The following is an 18,911-nucleotide window of genomic DNA, read 5'->3' as shown; positions in this document are numbered from 1 at the left end:
AAAAATTCTATTTTCATTTTCTGTCAGGCTATTCAGCACAAGAAGATGCATCTGGTTTATTCCCACAAAAGAGAAATAAAACCACCATATCCCAAAATGTCTAACAGTAAAGCATATAGTTTAGAGCCAAAAAAGCACTCATATTTGGTGAAATGGAAGATTGTAAGCTTTTTGTCAGAATACTTACACAGCCAGAAAAATTCAATGAAGAAAATTTGTTTCAGCTTAATATAGCCTATTCCAGTTTCTTTCATTCAAAAGTAACAAACAAACATGTACCCTGTGTGGACAAGTGCAAAAAGGAAAGTTCTGTGTTGCCATATTTGTTACAAATTCACATTTGCCTGGTGGAGAAAGTTTATTTCTCAGGCAACACTTCAGAAATAAAAGATCCTGGTTGCTACAGTAGCTCAGATTTTTCATTTTCCAGTGCCTCCAGATAAATAGTATAACAAAGATTTCTTCTTTGTTGAGTACAGTTTCTCTAAAGCAGTTTGAAGCTATCACACATAATACAACACAAGTAATTTCATTCTAGCATGGACTGAAACAAGCTTATCAGGATTGTTATCTGTTTATAAATTATATATTTAACAGTAAAGTAAGAAAGACATGGCTGGAGTGTTACACATGGGGAAACACGATTAGAGATATGCCAAATTGCTCAACCTAATCCCAAGCAATAGAATCTTATGGGCACTGGGAATTTCTAGAAGAATTAATCATTATATGTTGTAAAAAGCTCAATTAAATACCCTTAGAAACCAAGCAGAGATTCTTTCCGACCTGCCTGTGACATGTAGTCCTCTCAGCTGCAGAATGTTTGCCTCTCTGAGCATCCCTTCTCCTCTCTTTCCCTTAGATACTGAACCTATGGAAAGTACACTTTGAGAAAAAAAAAAAAACCTTTGGTGCTTTCATGTCTTGTATTTTATACACTTGGCCATCTTGAATTAATGAATCAATGAAGATGCACATTCTTAAAAGAGCTGCAACTTCATTGGTCTGATCTATGAACTTTAAAGACCTCCTTCGTTTTATGAGCTTTCCTCAGGGTAGGTATTTCAGTGTTCAAAAAACAGGGTTATGGACTGTTAAGTTAAGCACATGTTCTGCATCAACATTTTAGTTTCAGCAGGTTATTTGGTGCCAAGTTTGCCAGTCAGTATCATCAATTCGAAATATGTGCTTGTTTGTTTTTAACAGGTGTTTTGAGAACAGCACAGGACAGGAGAAAAGCAGTGTTAATATATTCATTTAGTATTTATCCTTAATTCTGAAAATCCCCTTCCGTCTGAAACCTGACAAAATTTCACCTCAGGTGTTTAAGACACATAGAGATGGAGCTGAAAAGGAGTGCAAATAAGTACTTCTGTTACTTCTTCAGCCTGGTGATCTGTGAAGTCATTTCTATTGAGTATTTTTTCTCATCTAGTAATCACAGACCTGGGTTTACATATGGTATAACCCATCTATTTATAGAAAACTACCTTTTATTGTGCAACTGATGTTAGCTGTAGAAGAAAAAAGTAAGACTGAAGCTAAAATCCCAGTACCCTTTAGATAATGAAACAACCATGGACTTTAACTCAGTCTGTTCTTCTGAAGAGCACTTGTTAAGAGTTTGCATCACAGGACAAAGAGGCAGAAGAAATTAAAACAGTCGAAAATCAAAATTGGCTTATCCACATCAGTCATGCCACAGAACTAAAATAATAGCTTGCTCTTAAGACTGAGTAACACCAAAACATAACAATAAGATATACACACGCACCACTGTCACATTTGTGGGTCAGTTGAGATGGTGCATCGCGATTTCACAAAATACACATACACAGATACACACTTCTTGCAGGTGTTATCTCAGACTTGGTCTGCTGAGAAGCCAAGTGAATCCCCACAGTGACATTTGAGGGTTTAAAAGCTCAAGTTTTTGTTTCTAAATGCCTATGAAAACATTGCCTATGCTCAGAGGCCTTTTAAAACAAAACCAAAGCTTTTAAAGCTTCAAAAACGGTCATGGGAATTTGCTCATCAGGAGGGAATCCTAAATGAAGGCCAAGATTCAGTGGATTCCCCTGGACATGAGAAAAGCCATAGCCTGTCTGCAGTTCTACAGTTTCCTGTAACAGATGTGGGCTGATTCATGAAAAACCTTTGTTCATGCTTTACATTAGACAAAATCAACTTTTAAAAGGTTTATGTCCTACTATTCTTTGCTATATTATTAAAATCCTCCCAAAAAAACAACAACCCCTGAAACCTACCAAACAAAGAATACAACACTACCAAAAATCACCCCTATGAATAAAACCCCTACCTTCATGGATATTTAATGCAACTATGAGACCACCTCCCAAAGTTATTAACTTAAATTTAAAAAAAAAAAAAAAGGAGGAGAGGTGGAAGCTATGCTTAGAATTTCTAAAGTTATAAACTTAAATGCTTATAGGACAGGAAGGAGACTAACTGTTGCTTTTGAATATACGGGAGATGATTTAGAGAAGGCAATATTCTAAAGCTATGTTAAAGGCCTAAACGACTTCGAAAAACTTTTTATTTTTAAAAGCCAATGTCTTCTACCTATGAAATTAAAAAAAAAAAAAAAAAGTTCCTGACTAACTAAAGTTGTTTAAAGGACTGTTATAAAAAGGCAGCTAGATAGTAAAATTTGAGTGGATCAAGTCTGCCAATTCATTTATTGAAAGCATAAGAAGCCTGGTGTAAATGAAGTCTTTCTTCTGAAAGTGCGAGATACAGCTTTTACTCAGTTTTAAGGTAAAGCACACAAGTAAAAACTCCGTGATTTCACCTGAATTTAACATCAACACCCCTGCCAACAGACCTTCTCCCTTTTCTTTTGGATGCAATGACCTCATTTTGCTCACAGAAGTTATACTTTGCTCCATTGAAATACAACAGACAACTCAAGAACAGCTAATGAACACGGAGAAGGCATAAGAGCAGAGGATATTATGTTGGGGTTTCTTTTTTACACTCAAAAACAATATCCTTCTCAAATAATCTAAAATAAAATAATTAATGCTCTAACAAACACCTGTTTGATGGAAGACTGGAACGGAGGACCAATACATGGATCCTCCACTGGACATCTGGTCGTGTGTGAGAATATCCTGCTCATTACAGCCACCGAACAGGACCCTTCAGATCCAAGAGCACTACAGTGGCAGGCAAAGCAGGTCCAAGTGGATGGTTTGAGGGTTTGCCTGGGCTGCAGGGTGCTCTTTGCACAGTTTACAATTACGTGTTCAGTCTCTTAAGAATAACTGAACCTTACAAGGAAAGTCTCTAAGGAACCACGTAAAATGTTTATATGTGAATAAACAAGAAAAAAAATACGCACATACCTACTAAGAACATGAGCTGCTCCTCCAAGCTCACGTAAGGCAGTCGTGAAAGTGACATGAGAAACAAACTCAAATCTGCACTCACTGATTATATGAAGACACATTAGCGATATTTTCTGCTGCACAGGCACACTAAGATTGAATCAATTCTGCCTTCAGATGTACAGACTGTGCTCCCACCAACTCCCACTGAAGTCAGAATTTGACCTATTGTGTACTTTACATTCACATCAATGAAATCAGTAAGAATGCAGAAAATTGCTTTAGAAAGATGTAAAATTCTTTACTAGTTCTAAAATAAAAGGACAGCTTATTTCTTTTAAACAAACCAGATTGATAGCCATTTGGAAGAGCTTAAAGGAGGGTTAATTGGCATACAGTAAACCTGAATTCTGACAGTGTGGACTTCTAGCTAAAATGACATTCCCTTTGGTGGTCTTAGACTGCAGGATTAGTTTACAAGAAAGTAGAGAGGGGTTTGAAACCAAATCCTGAATGTCAGTGATGAATTACCAGATTAGAAAGGCCTGCCCAAATTCAGATTCCGAAGGGAAAACAAAATAACAAAAAAAAAAAAAAAAGGAAAATCTGTAGCTAAGGCTGAGTTATAGATTAATAGCATGAATGAAAGATCTCTAAAAACAAAGAAAGAAATCAATAAAGCCATTATTTCGTACAACCTTGCTCATACACAGAACTTTATCCAAAACTATGCTCAGAGCTGGGAATATGAACTGCTAATAACATTTAACTCAGGGAAATAATTAGGACAGTCAATTCACAAATAAATGAAAGTGTTTCATCTATCATTGCAGATATGAACTACAGAAGATTTTCTTGAAAAGGTAAGATCGGATGAGTTTCATTTTTCTGAGAGAAGAAAGGAGAAAATAGGAGCATATAGAGTGTAAGATATACAGTATTGACAATGTCTAAAGTAAGTTTGTGAACTCGAGAATTTCCCTTAAAACTGAAAGAAAATAGTAAAATCTGTAAGTAATTAAAATCTATGAAATATTCTACACCAATATAAAAGTCTTTATTTTTCCTTTAACTGGAAAATTGCATTGCTACTTCCCTCTTGGATGAAGTATGAGCATTGCAGCAATTTTTGTTTATTTTTAAGATCCTTTCGCAAGCAAAGAACTGAACACACAGAACTGTAAGTAACATGGGATGTTAGCACAGATCAGCCTATCCCTGTTTCCCTAAAACGAAAGACATCTATATGCATGAAGCATTTTGGTAACCTCTAAATCAAAACTTAATTTTGTAATACTATAAACTTATGGAATTTACCTTTTTACACAACATGGATAAAAGACTGCTGACTAAATTTGTCTAATAAAATATTAATTAACACTTTGCCCCTAGAAATATGTGTCTAAATTTACCACTGGAAAAAAAAAAAGATACAAAGCAGAAATATTTTCTTACTCCAATACGTTTTCACATTGTGACAGATGTTTTGCACAAAATATGTTAAGTGTCTGAATACACAAAATGAATCTTAAGTGCATGAACTCACAAGCACATGAAATCTAATCAAAAGTCTAATAAGCTAAAGTAGAGAAAAATTACCAACTTTAAGTAAAATATTTGTAGCTTTTGATTAGAGCAAAAGTGTCAATTGAAAACAAATACTACAAAGGCTGAGGTAGTCAATATTAACCCACTGTGAGCCTCTTGATTTCAGTAACAGGACTTGCAATATACAGAGTAGCACAATGTAATAGCTTTTGCCAGACTGAGGTCCTACTTCAGCTGCTGTAGGCCCTTCTGAAAATGCAAAGTCTATGCTGAAATAAACTTACGAGTTCTAGTCCTTAAAAAATTTCTTGCCTAAAAAATATTTGCCATCTCCATGATGTTAATTATTACATTAAAATCTTTTTAAAGTCTCAGATTATAGTTTGGACTTTGTCTTAGTACTGAGAAATAAAAATAATAGTCATTAATGAAGAAATAATATAAAGGTGACAGCCCTTGGCTGTAGAGAACACATGCGGCTCTAATAATTTTCTCAAGGCAGAGAGCTGACAGTTACACTCATTGGGTTTTACATGTTCTATGGCCTGAGTGTTTTTCATTCAAAACAGCTTTATTAACAGTCTGAGAGCACAGAAAAACAAGAAAAAAGAATCCTGCTATAAAAACTGACATCCTCCTTTTCTACTTCTTGCAATAATTTTCTTTATATAAAACATTAGCAAAGAAAAATAATGTTTGGGCATGAGGTGGATGCACAGCATACATCACTGTTTTAAACAAGGGAATTATGTACACAGCTGAATAGAAGTCCATGAACATCAAGCAATATAATCAAGTCAAAATTATTGTTGTCTCAATGAAGCACTTGGGATACTCTTTAAGCACCAGGACCTCAATATGTTAGGTACTGTACAAATAAACCACAAGGACAATCCCTCTCTCTCTCTCTCTCTTTTTTTTTCTTCTTTTTTTTTTTTTAACTGGCAGAAGCCCAATGTACCTCCATTGATTTCAGATGTATTAGGAAGGAGGGGTCTGATCTAAAGCTCACTGAAGTCAACCAAAGTCTCTTTCTGTTGATTTAACAGGCTTTGGATTAGTCCCTAAACAAGAACAGATTTTGGCTCAGCTAAAGGATTTCACTTAAGCCCTCTGCTTGTTCAAGCATCTAGTAGGAGCTAAGAGAACACTGTGGTCCTTCTGAGTAGGAGGCTGTGCTCATTCCAAACTATCCCCTTTAACAGATGTACAGGGTCAGGAGTCCCACAAAACGGAGAACCATCAGTAAGTGGTAAATCTGAGATGCGAGGAATTAGGAAGGATGCTTCAATCCGAAAAATTTTGATTTGTGCTATTTGTGCGATGTTCCATCCTCTTTAGGCAGGAGTGTAAAATTAGAGAGGGAGTCCATGTGAGTTTCCCAATTTTACGCTCGTAAATTATTTAAAACCTTAGCACCAAGTCCTACAATAAAATTATATGTGCACTTGCCATATTCCTTCTGCTGAACTCCCTGTGAAAGAGGGTTGTCTTTAGTCAAGATATGACCAACTTGCAGCTGTACGTGGAGAGGCCCAAGGAAAATTTAAACATATGTAATTGTTTAAACAAGTGTCATCATAGTAAGCTGGTGGGCATAACGCAAGATTATAGGGAAAAGTGCACTCTTTACTTATTTAAGAATTAAATGACAGGGTTGTCAAAAAATTTCATGGTACTAATCACATATTAATGGAGAATTTGCTGAATTCCCCTGTTTCGCTTTCATGGCTGCTCCACCAATCCTTGTCAGTTATAGCAAATGCTTTGTTTACACAAGAAAATAGAAGACCCCAATCCTAGCCTGTGCATGAGGAATGCATAGTGCCAAGGGTGTACAAAGGTAACCATCCATAAAATAATTTGAGCTCATTCCATGAGTTATGAGGCCAGCAGTTTAGGACAGCACTCGGTGCAAGTTTGAGCATCTGGAGTTAGCAATGGACTTCAGCCTCAGAGCAGCTGGGAAGTCAGTGAAGCAGGGGGAAACCACTTTGTCTTGCTCTTTCCTGGGCTCACTGCCCCGGCTGTAGGTAGGAATAGGGTCACCAGGGCCATTGTGCCAACTCCTCCACCAGACAATTTCCCTGCGTTAGCTCCTTATGCCAGGGTAAAATCAGCTTCACAAATAACCTAAAAAGAGACAGGCTATGGGGCAGTCACTTATAAACCACCCAAATGTATCAGTAGAAAACAAAGAATCATTTACTTTGTCCAACTCCACACCTACCTAAATTAATATATTGCGTACAATCAAACAAAAGCAGTCAAATTCCTTTGAGTTTACTGCAAAGCTTTAATCTCTCCAACAGAGAAATTTTCAAAACTGCTGGCATTTCAAAAAATTAACTGAACTGAAAGCACAAATTAATTTTTCTCTGAAGCTCAATTTAGCATATAAAAACTACCAGAGGAAAAAAATGATTCAAAACTTTGTCGTGCAAATGTAAAAGACCCAGTGCTTATTAACATTTGTCCTCTTGAATGTAGGGTATGATGAAATTTCATTCCAAAATATATCAGGAAGTCCTAGAACTTTATGGCTGTCTTAATCACAGTAGTTCCTACGGAAATTATAAAAAAACTAACAGGGTTTTTTTCTGTGTGTATTTGTTTTTTAAAATAGGAGAATCATGCTCTGCTTTCATTCATCTGGATGCATTTGACCCAAACTTTGCAAATCCGAAAGCAGTAGCACCCCTGCACTTGCTACAGATTCCATGCGAGAAGGATCAAGATCTTATGGGAATAGTGCCTTTTTTTATTCTCTCCCCTGAGAAGGAAGAACTGCTTGTAACTGACTCACACTGCCTTCCTTCAAACCTTCTCCGGACAGTCCTCCAACGATTCATGAACAAAAGACAGATCTTTCGTGAGTACTGTAACTGTGATCCAGACACCTAGTTGGTGCAATTTAAAATATTATTCTTAGGTTCTGTAGAAAGCCAAGCTACTAAATCTAGATTGGTGTGCTTAAGTCTAAAGACACTAATAAACAACTGTAAAGCAGTAACACAAAAAGGTTATCAATTCCCCCCCAAACAGATAAGATGTATTTCATAATTAACAAAAAGCACCTAAATAGGAAGCAGACTATTCATGATACTGCTGCCATCTCCGATGCCCTAAGCTTTTATTCTTAGCCACTGCTCCCTTTGCAGCTGCTGGAAACTCACAGGCAACAAAGCAGGGGGTATACTACATCTTCTCATGCCAGGATGAGAAAAATCAATCTCCATGTTTAAAAGACAGAGCTATTGATGTGCAAGGTCACTAAGCACCACAACCTGTTCTACAGCTCTAGAGTACTAAGGAATTCCTAAAGAAGAAGAAAAAAAACAACAGTGCGTTTTATAATCTTGTTTAAAACCAACATTACCCTTGAGTCCCTCGGAGCTAAATAAGAACACAGAATCCAAGTTTTTCTTGGTCTGCAATTGCTATGCTTGTTCAGGGGGAAACAAAACCACTAAACAAGGAAAACCCATATATAGTGATACAATGATTTTTCAAACATTGGAAACACCACTTTAGACTTTTCATCTTTATGGAAACATTACAAAAGAAGTGGTGATGTGATCCATGCCATCCTTTTTTACTACTTCATAAGCCTTGTTCACTAAAAGCAAAGTCATAATACAAAGTTAAAAGATCAAGGCAATTTCCTTCACATGTTTTCATCTTTGTGGAAAAAAGAGGAAGTGTTTTTAAATAATAGAAAAATTTAGAAATGCAGTATATCCAGAGGTTATTTTATGAAATTCAAGAAGGCCAAGAGAAGAACACACTTGAATTTTCTACATGAACATTCCTTCCTGGAGTATCAGAGCAGTGCACAACAACAGATGACCATTTTATACAGTTCACAGAAGTCTAGTGCCCATTGCACAGATGGGGAAGAACACATGTCAGAGAAGGCACATAACTTACACAAGGTTCCCTCAGACTCAGTTCTGCAGTTAGTTGCTCCTGAGTAGATAGACAGACCTTTACCTCATGAAAAGCTGAGAAGCTACTGGGGAGCCCACCAAAATAACAGATGTCTTCCCAATGACCATATTTGTTATTCGGATAATGCCGGCAGGTAGTGGGATAATTAATGTGGCCGTCACTGTTCCCCTGTATTATTTTACCTTTATGACTCCATTGCTTTTTTTACACCTCACATGACTCCAGAAAGTTGCAAGTCCAAATCTCTACATGTGTTTTCAGGTGCACATTGTTATTCTTGTAAACATTTTTAAATACTCTTTTACATTTACTTCATGCACAAAGACTTTCACAAACCAGTAGAAACCACTGGTTAAAACAGCAATCAATTACTTGAAGATGATATCCTAAACTTATTAACACTCATCTGATTCTAAAAATCTTCAGCTTATCAAGACTAACATGTGGATGGTCTGATTTTTTAGTGAATGAAAAACCTATATGAATTATACAATAACTTAAGTGAATATGAAGGTAGAAAATAGGAGAAATTACTCACTTTAGCCTACATAAATCTTCCTGCAACTTCAGCTCCAGCTTTAACAACCTGTAGTACCTGTTACTAGAAATTATACTAAGAAAGCATTTTTAAACACCAGATTTAGGTTCATTCATACCCTGCAATCAGTTACTTAAATGAGACATGATTTTATAAATGGAAAACAACATTTTACAATAATGCAAAATCAGAATGGTTTGAAAATTCAGAACTGTAAACAAAAGCGTCAAATCGCGTTAAGAGTCAGATAAACACAGCTGTCAAATCTTCTTCACCTGTCCTACTTCCCCTGCTATATAGATATAAAAGCAGCTCAGAAGGTGTAAGAATCATCGAGTGGTTAGCACTCCTCTTCTCAGGCAAAAAGGCAAGGCATTAAGCCAAAAGGCCAGCATAGTACAATGTGTGGTGCCATAATGCAGTGTTTGATGCTCTAGAGGGCCTTCAACAAGTACTGTACAGCAAAAAAATCAATCGAAAATCAGCATGATAAGAGAGCATGAGTTGCCCTGTAATAACCTTAAGCCCCACAAGGCTACCGGGGTCCCTTTCATTCGCCAGGCTGGCCTGAGCTGGGTGAGCCTGCCCTCCCGCCCCAAGCACTCTGGGTAGATACCTCTCACCCATGGCTTTCACCTTCCTTCTGGTTCTGCTAGGGGGGGACCTGATTCTCTCCACAGTGGCTATTATGGGGCCATGTTTTTGTTTTGTACTGGAAACAGTGTTGATAACACAGGGGCGGGCTTTCTTTGCTGCTGAGCAGCAGTTGCACAGTATCACCAGCAAAGAGGCTGGATTGCACAAGAACTTGGGAGGACACACACCTGTGACAGGTGACCCCAGCTCACCAAAAGGATATCCCCACACCACATGGTGTATTGCTGAGCATATAGAGCTGTGGAAAAGAGAAGGGGCAGATGCCCAGAGTCATTTAACTGTTGCCCCAAGTCACTCTTATGCATGATGGAGCGCTACTTCCCTTGAAATGGCTGAATACCTGTCTGCCGAGGGGAAGTATTCAATGAATTCCTTGTTTTGCTTTACCTATTACATTGTCTTTATCTCAACTCATGAGTTTTTTCACTTTTACCCTTCAGATTCTCTCCCCCATCTCAGTGGCAGGGGGAATGGGCAAGTGACTGTGTGGGGGTGAGCTGCCAGCTGGGGCTAAACCACAACAACCTTGCACAGTAAGGGAAACAGACAGTGGTTCTTTTAAACTTTTAAAAGTGGAATTTTATTTTTCTTGGCATAGATTTGAAGGTTTTAAGTTCTTTCTCTCTCTCTCTCTTTTTTCTTTTTTTTCTTAAATAAATATCTCCTCTAAGTAAACCTACTGATTTTGGACTTTAAACACCATCAGCACTAAACAGATCCCTCCAATCCTATGGCTGAAGTTACAGAGGTGATCCCTGTCATGTTTAACAAAGTACAACTCTAGATGTACAAGAGAAAGAAACACTGTTCAATTCCATGCAAATTGTTATGCATGCAACAAAATGGGCCTACAAATATTTCACTCATATGGTAGGTTTAATTTCAATATTTCTTTAATTACTTTCCAACAATGTCTGGTTTCTGTTGAATTTATGCTAGTACTTGGCATTTGATGCAACCCCAAAAAGATAAGATACATATGTCCCCTCTTCACAGTCTTGGCATTTTTACCTTAACTCAGGCATTGAAGGGATTGGTTTGAAAAATTACCTTGCTGATTAGATAGGTTTTCGGGTAAATTTATTGCATTAATTCTGAATATGACATAAGGTATACAAACGCTCTGTCTGACTCAACAGCAACATATCATGGCTTAAGGAGGAAATGTACGCTGATCTCTGTGAGCAAAGAAAGAGCTAATTGGGAGTTAGATTCAGTGTGATTATCAGCTTGTTTATGATAAGGGAGTACTCTTCTGAATAGCACTGTAAATTCATTCCCTGATTGTGGTGTTAAACCACAGCTCACCCCTCCCCCCTACCCTTGCCTTTTTTTTTTTTTAAATTTGGTTAGAAGGGGCTTTAAACTATTTTAAGCAGATGACAGTGTCATGCTTCGATTTTCGTCCATCCTAAAAAATAAATCAGCTACACGAACCTGATGTCAAATTCCACTTTCTAATCGGAGAAAGGCACATTTTAAGTGTTTACTATAAGAACACATTTGGGTGATTTTTCCCCATGTCATTATGAACATTAGACTGACCCAATTAATACGAAATGTTTCTGTGCTGCTGGAACAGACCGTGTTACAGAAAGAGCCATTTGCACAACCTGTTCATGATTATGGGCCATAAGGACACAAAGATGGCATAGACATTTGTGGACCATCTGAATTCTTACAGAGGAACGAGAAAGAGGAAAAAAAAATTTTTTTGTTAGCTGACTGTTGTGGGTCATGTTTTTTAATCCAGAGTATTGGACATGTAACACAGCAACAAGAGCTGATCATTTTGTTTAATCACCTTTTGGATGTGTGCCAGATGGTCTCTATTGAGAGCGCTGCAAACAGAGAGAGATGAACTGCGTCTAACATGCCACTAGAGCTTTCCCGTAAATGTCTGAGAACTGAATCCAACAAGAATTTAGTCTCAGAGCAGAAAGGGATACATTTAAAAACTATGTGCATTAACTATACTTTTCCCCATAGAATCCTCACTTGGCATGAATAATTTACCCTCTCTTATGCTAATGGGATCATGAAAGTATCCCTGTGTCTTTAGTGCAGCTATTCTCAGCTTTCAGTAATTACCCCACCCAGTGAAAATAACATGGTTCCTGCAGCTGAACGGCCTACCAGTACCTGGCAATTAGAAAGATCATGGCTGACAGAAGAGCGGTCCAGAGATGGACACACAACCTTCGGCAGCCTGAGGAGCAGTTTGAAAAATTAAAAGCCTTCCACTGTGAACATTTCCGTCGTTGCTTAGGATCAACATGGAGAGAGCAGCTCCTGCAAGGGCATTTTTATTTTCTAAGGATGACACAGAGTATTCCAATGTACTGTTCAGGCACCCCCACATTAAGAAATAGAAACATTTCTTGGTCATCAACAGTTAAAATAAAGCTTATGGGTTGTTTTTTGTTGTTTGTTTGTTTTTTTAAATAAGAGCTGTCTTAATAAACAAGAGGGAGAGAATTAAGAAGTCAATTAATGAGTGTCCTTTGGTATCTGACAATTTTATCTGCTACACAAAGGAAACCCTGTAGTATTTCATTAATGAAAAGTTTTTATAAAACCATTACAAAGAACTAGGCTTTGACCTCTGTCCACAGCACTCCATGTTAGGTAGTTCACTATGTAAAAATTATCAGGCTAAAACATCTGGGAAAGAAAGCTATGAAACAGCAGGGAACGTGGCTGGTTTATTGTTTATCTTTTGTTTATGAGGCAGTATTCAAGTTTAATTACTACTCTAAATTAAACTCTAACAGGCATCAGGAGACATCCCTTTACACAACTAAGTTAAAAAAATCCAGAGATTCCAACACTAGATCTTTCAAATAAATTGGTCTATATAGGAAGAAATTAGTCTGTAACAACACAGGAAGATATTTAAGCACTTAATACTGTATATTTGAATGTGTTGCATTTTGAAGCCATTAATATTGTGGCAAATATACAATTATAATTTAGTGAATGGAATGTTATCCAGTATTTGGAGGCAAATTGGGTTAGGCTGAATAGCATCTGAGATAGAAGGAATGGCCTAAGGGGGAATCCTACCTTTGTATTTTGAAATACAAATACATAAATAAATATATATCTGCACTCATACACAAATATATATATTTAAAAATACCCAGAAACATGAAATCAGAGACAAACCTCTCCACAGTAACAATCTCTTAAGTAAAATCATGTAGTTTTTTTCTCTGAACATTCACACATGAAAGTGGAGGAAGAGTTCACTACGTTTATTGTAACAGTAAGTGACCAGTTATAGATGAACTTAGCTGTAGGAAAAAATAAAAGTTGAAAGCAACTAGCAAAAGATTATTCCAGATGGCATCTGTCATATTGTATTTAGGGTTATTTTAAAGAGATTACTGCCACTATGAAAACATTCCATTGACAGAGTTTTACTAGGCTGCATTTGAAACCCCAGGAAAACACTACAAATATAGAAGAAAATGTGTATGTAGATTTTTATCCACATCTAAATATACAAACCTCCATGGATTAAAAGATAAGAGTGAGGTGCGTAACTTGAATACAAGTATAATATTTTAAACACCACACATACACATTCTAAGCTATAAGTAAATAAAAGGTGAGGAATCTGCAGTTGCTACCAGCCTGATTATTAGAAAACTGTACAGTGAAATGAAAATTCACTATGATGAAATTTTAATGCTACTTATTGAACAGTGGGCAGGGACAAACATCTTCTTGCAGTTGTTGTTTAATTGCTGGAGTCAGCAAACATTTATTTTTTCACACAATAGACAGAAATAAAAGAAAGGATGGGAGGATATCAAAATTTGACTATATTTAGCTAAGCTGGTTCTGGCATGATCATGGTTAATGTGCATGTGGTGTGCAGTGTGAGCTCAGCAGTTACTGGGCCAACTGTCTCAGTATTTCTGGGAATTCTGCCTATTCACAGTGCAGGGATTGTTCAATTGCTGCAAAATGAATTTTACAAAAATGAATTGTAAGGAAGGCCCCATTACAACGATTTTACAGCAAAGATGTCAACATCAATTTTTCTTTCATGCATAGCTAATGATTAAAACAACATATTCCATTTGCGTAAGAATTTATTTCTTATTGGCACATCAAAATATTGAAATCAAAGTTATCTTTACTCTACCCTTATTACTCATTGCTGCTGAACCCACACCATTGTTCAAACCATGAAAAAATAAAGCAAACTTGGCAAGAAATACTTAAAACAAAGGCTCATCAATATTCTCCAATTTGTCAACATCTCAATTACAGCAATGGGAAAAAATGTAAATTTCATGTGCTTTGAACACTAAGGGGTCTATTCTTCTGTCAGTGCACATGCGTAACTCCCATCACCATTAATGGGAATTACTCATACATATCAACACAAGGACAGGCCCCTCAAACTTGAAAGGAAAAGATGAATTAATAAGGGCTACTCGCTTCCTGTATCTTCCTCAGTTGAAAAAAGTCATTGTTCTTTAAGAGTTTTTCATACTTCATACAGTTCACCTTTATGAGAGCTGTGCCTTCTGAAATAATGCATCTCCAGTGAAGCATTATTTATTAGCAAGTTTGATTTTTCAGTCTGGATGTTTCAGCCCTTCTATCAGGAATTTCCTTCCTTACAGAAGGCAGCTCTCTTCCAACAAAACCATACCATATCGCTTTATAGATAAAAATACAAAGGAACAAAAATGTGTTCTGAATCTTTATGATGAATATGCATACTAGCTTCAGCAGGCTTACCATGCTTACAGAACTAGGAAAAAGAAGGTGCAGCATTAGCTTTTGGATTAGTTTCCAAAGATTCTGCATGAATATGTTATTTTTTAATTGTTGCGAACATCAACATATCCCTCTCCTTTTTCTAACTACTGGAGTTTGGTTCTAAGCTTAGTGTAGTGCCAGTAGAGTTTCTAATGTTAAAACAGACCTTTGGGCTTTATAACCTAGTCTTGTAAACAAATTTGATTTGCATACTGTCGTTATTACAGGATAGTATATACTGAATAAGAAATAATACTAATTAATTTTTTCCAACAAGCATCAGTCCAGGGAGTTAACCTGTGACGGATGCTTCATTTCAGTTAATATCTTGGTTGACTTTGTCCTGAACCAGATTATGGAGTCTTTGCCAAAGAAAGCTATCACGGACAGACATCAAGCTGGCACAGAAGTGCTTCTAAACTACTTTGATATTTGCCCTAGAGAGTAGCCTGAGATATTATTTATAAAGGGGCAGATCATTCAGCACAAGTAGTTACATTAAAAAAAAAAAAATCAAGCCTAAAAAGCCACACAACTACTCACTCACACGTGTAAAGCAAAGTAGATGTGATACTCATTTATATTTTTACTGCTCTATAACTTATCAGAATTTTCTAATCTCTGGCTTCTTACTTATGATCAAGTTTGTTACCCCAGGTCTAATCTTAAAAAGATGCTGAACTTCCTGAAAGGCCATGAAGGAGGACAGCCTCCATCTGACTTGGATGGATCAGGCCCTTTGAGTGAGTGAACGATGACCACGACAGACCCTGGTATCATAAAATATGAAACTGAAATTATTCTCTGGTGCTTTCCTGTGGACCACATGTTTTTAAACCTTAAAAAGATTTATTTCTCATTTTTCATGCATAATCTGCCATTTTTGTTATTTGCAATATCCCACAAAGAAATTAAACAGGATTTAAAGTCTGGGAGCATCATATGCATCACTGTGGTACAAACTGATGCCAAATTCTAGAAGTCATTTAGCCTTTTATGTAAAGGCAGTGGCTGTTTTCACTTTGTTTCGCAAAGAATAAAGAAAACACAATACCCCAGAAGACTTTCAGATGTGTTTTTTCCTCTCCAAAGGAAAGGGTGGATGATAAAGCTACACACACCTTTTAATCTTCCACTTAGAGATTTTACACATATATTCCTTGGCAAAAACCCCAGGGTCTTCTCCTTCCCCCCCTCTTCTCTCACCCCCTTTCCTGCCATCTCCCTTGCTATAACTCAGCTAACCCAACAGAACCAGTCAGTTTTAAATTTCAGTTGGGACCCCGGTGACCTGTTAATGAATCTACAGAGAGGAGAAAAACTCACAGTGTTGAGTTATGCCTGGTGTTGCTAGCTGACTTGGAGTCAGAAATGCTTGAAGCGTTAACGTAATTGCAAGAATGTGAAAAATGAAGCGTTGGGCTCCTGAGCAAAGCGAAAGGTCAAAGCAAGCCCTACACAAAACAAGTCTCTGGAAGATGGCCTCATTAGACCATTAAATCAGCTTCTCCTTTTTCTCCTTTTAAGATGTTTAGAGCGTTTTATTTTTATTATTGGATACATTTAACTCTTTCCAAGGCAAGGGGAAAGTTGATCAGACCTTCTACATAATTACTAATCTTTAAAATAGTATTATACAGCACTGATTTGCATTTGTGGATCTGAACCGGGATAAAGTCAATAAATGCTTGGTGGATTACAGATCACTACTACTTTGGTGTGCCAGATGATCAATATGTTGTATAGCTTAGTTTTCTGTTGAACAAGTGAGGTGACATGCTAAGAACAACACAGACACTCACTACTAATAAAATTAGGATAATCTTTCAACATTTACTGCCTGAAGGCCCTTTACTTAACTCTTCCAATGCCAGCATGTTTCTAATAATACCAAACACAGATTAGATTAACCCTTTTGATGCCAAAGGGCAGCCATGCACTGTAGTGGAGAAACTGTCCTCCATAAAGTGACAAAATGCCTACACATTTTTTATTTGGTTCAAACTCTAAGAATTATGGATGGACTCTTCCAGGTAATAAATAGATCTACTTCATGCAGAGAAAGTCTACAAAAAACAGTTATCAAACTCACCCAAATCTTTTCCATCTCCTCCCTCCCCAAAATAAAATAAAATTAGAATTAAAGGAAATAATAATAAAAAACAAAAAAGAAATCACAGGATGCACATCATACACTCAAGGCAAAAGCAGAGACACCTGAAAAGAGTGCTCTCAAAAGCCAGAAGAGACTGACTGTAGGATGAATCAATCTCTGCTGCCACCAGGCATTAGTGGAGAAGACTGTAAGTTGCTAATGTAACCCAAGACTCTCTAATGAGCTCCCATTTCCAAGAAGTCCTTTGGGGCAAGTGGAATACCTGAAACAGCATTTGTGGAAGCTCTTGGCAAAACTGTGGGGAAACCAAGTTGACCCAAGTAAGTAACCACACTGGAACAGCTGAAGAGGGCACCTAACCTTCTTGGCATTGTCTGGGACCAGCTCACTGCCAGCTCAGGAATTATATGGTAAATTTTCCCCCCACTCAAGAAAGCCTAAGGAAAACTCAAGACAGACCTCACTCTCTTTACTCTTTCCCAGGACTGAGAGGGCAAGAGCAATCCAGAGTCATCTCCAATGGGAATTCTGCTGGTGCTGTAGAATAATCTTTCAGCTGCCAGCAGCTGAATGGAACGGTGATTTGCCACTGGATGTTGGTTTCCCTTTAGAAGGCCCAGATGAGAACAAAGGAAAACATACTAGCAATGTTTTACCCTGCTAGACTGGACAGCACTAGTGACTGATTTGGCCCCTCAGAGGTTGTTCCTCTTCTGCAGAAATGAATAACAGGTGTGTTGAAATCATATATATTGGCAGAAACCTGTTTCTAAAGGAAAGTTGGTGCAGTAATCATCAACTGCTTTTTCTAATGCTTAGCAGTATTTCCCAAGCACACAGAGTTACATGACAAGGGATCAGAGACCATGAAGTGCAAGATCCCTGGATATGCATACAAGGGATTTCTTTATATCGAGCATGGCTCAATGAAGGAACTTCTCTAATTTCTAAGGGGTTCCTGGGGCAGAGTGGTGATACAGGTGTGAGGAAACTTCCTCGCTAGGGGTGGAATGAAGATGGCAGACCAACCAAAAAAATCATTTTTAAGCAGGCAAATCATAAGGTACACCAAGCACTTTAGCTACAATATACCACGTAAACATTTGATCCCCAGTAAAGCCTATGGCCAGCCAATAGACATAACACCAATATGCTGTTTAGCAGTCAACCTCTCCCTATCATTAGCTGTTGAATCTGTAACAGTTCATGCTGGGTCTTGTACAGCTCCAGTTTAATCCCATAGCAAAAAAATCTTTGTGACTCATTTTGGAGTTGGATCACACCCTTTGCCATGGCTACTTTCTATCAGCAGTAAGATTACAAATGTATAAACAATTCTTACAAATAGGAGACAAAACCAAAGCACTCTACCAGAAACAAACTTTGCAAGTTCCTAGAATCGCAAGAGGTACAACACAAGATCATCAGGCAGATGAGGGGAACTAGCTCTGTGCCAAGCAACACGCCATGTGAGATACATGAAATTACATATCTGTTCTGCTCTTTGAGCATGGCAAGTATCATGGAGGGAAGCAGTCTGCAGCATGAGACTAGTCAAAGCAACTCTAGCCCTGAAGGCTTCTCCCTTCTCCAGCTTTGGGATCCTGCTAGGCTAGTTGGATGTCAGCCATGTCAATTGGCTCTTCTGGGCATATGGGGGAAAGGCAAAAAATGTAGGAGAAACATCTTGTGGTGAGACCATATCATAAGACCTTATAGAGTCACTGGGCAGAAGCTTACCATGTTTATAAAGCAAAACAAGAATGGAGTCCACCTAAAACTCTAGACTAAAAAATAACAAAAAAAAGGGGGAAAAAAAAGAAAAAATCAACTTTTGAGTCAAGATCCAAGAGTGACAGCAGGCCATCTTTACCCAATGTTTAGCACTGGAGCCTTGAATCATACACCTTCTGGAGTCACTTATTCTTCTAAATGAGCACGTGTAAAACACTATCATAACAGAATGACA

At 37.5% G+C, this 18,911-nt stretch overlaps 1 protein-coding gene across 4 annotated transcripts in view; it reads right to left on the bottom strand.

The window, feature by feature from the left end:
• Window positions 1-18,911, bottom strand: part of MEIS2 (Meis homeobox 2) — a 171,973-nt gene that overhangs the window by 134,900 nt on the left and 18,162 nt on the right. The gene's annotated exons all lie outside the window — the stretch shown is intronic.

This window comes from Chamaea fasciata, unplaced genomic scaffold, assembly GCF_029207755.1.
Source record: "Chamaea fasciata isolate MVZ Bird 193981 ecotype frontalis unplaced genomic scaffold, bChaFas1.0.hap1 SCAF_7, whole genome shotgun sequence".
NCBI lineage: Eukaryota > Metazoa > Chordata > Aves > Passeriformes > Sylviidae > Chamaea > Chamaea fasciata.
Note: the sequence above shows the minus strand (reverse complement) of the source record. Positions and strands in the feature narration are given on the sequence as shown.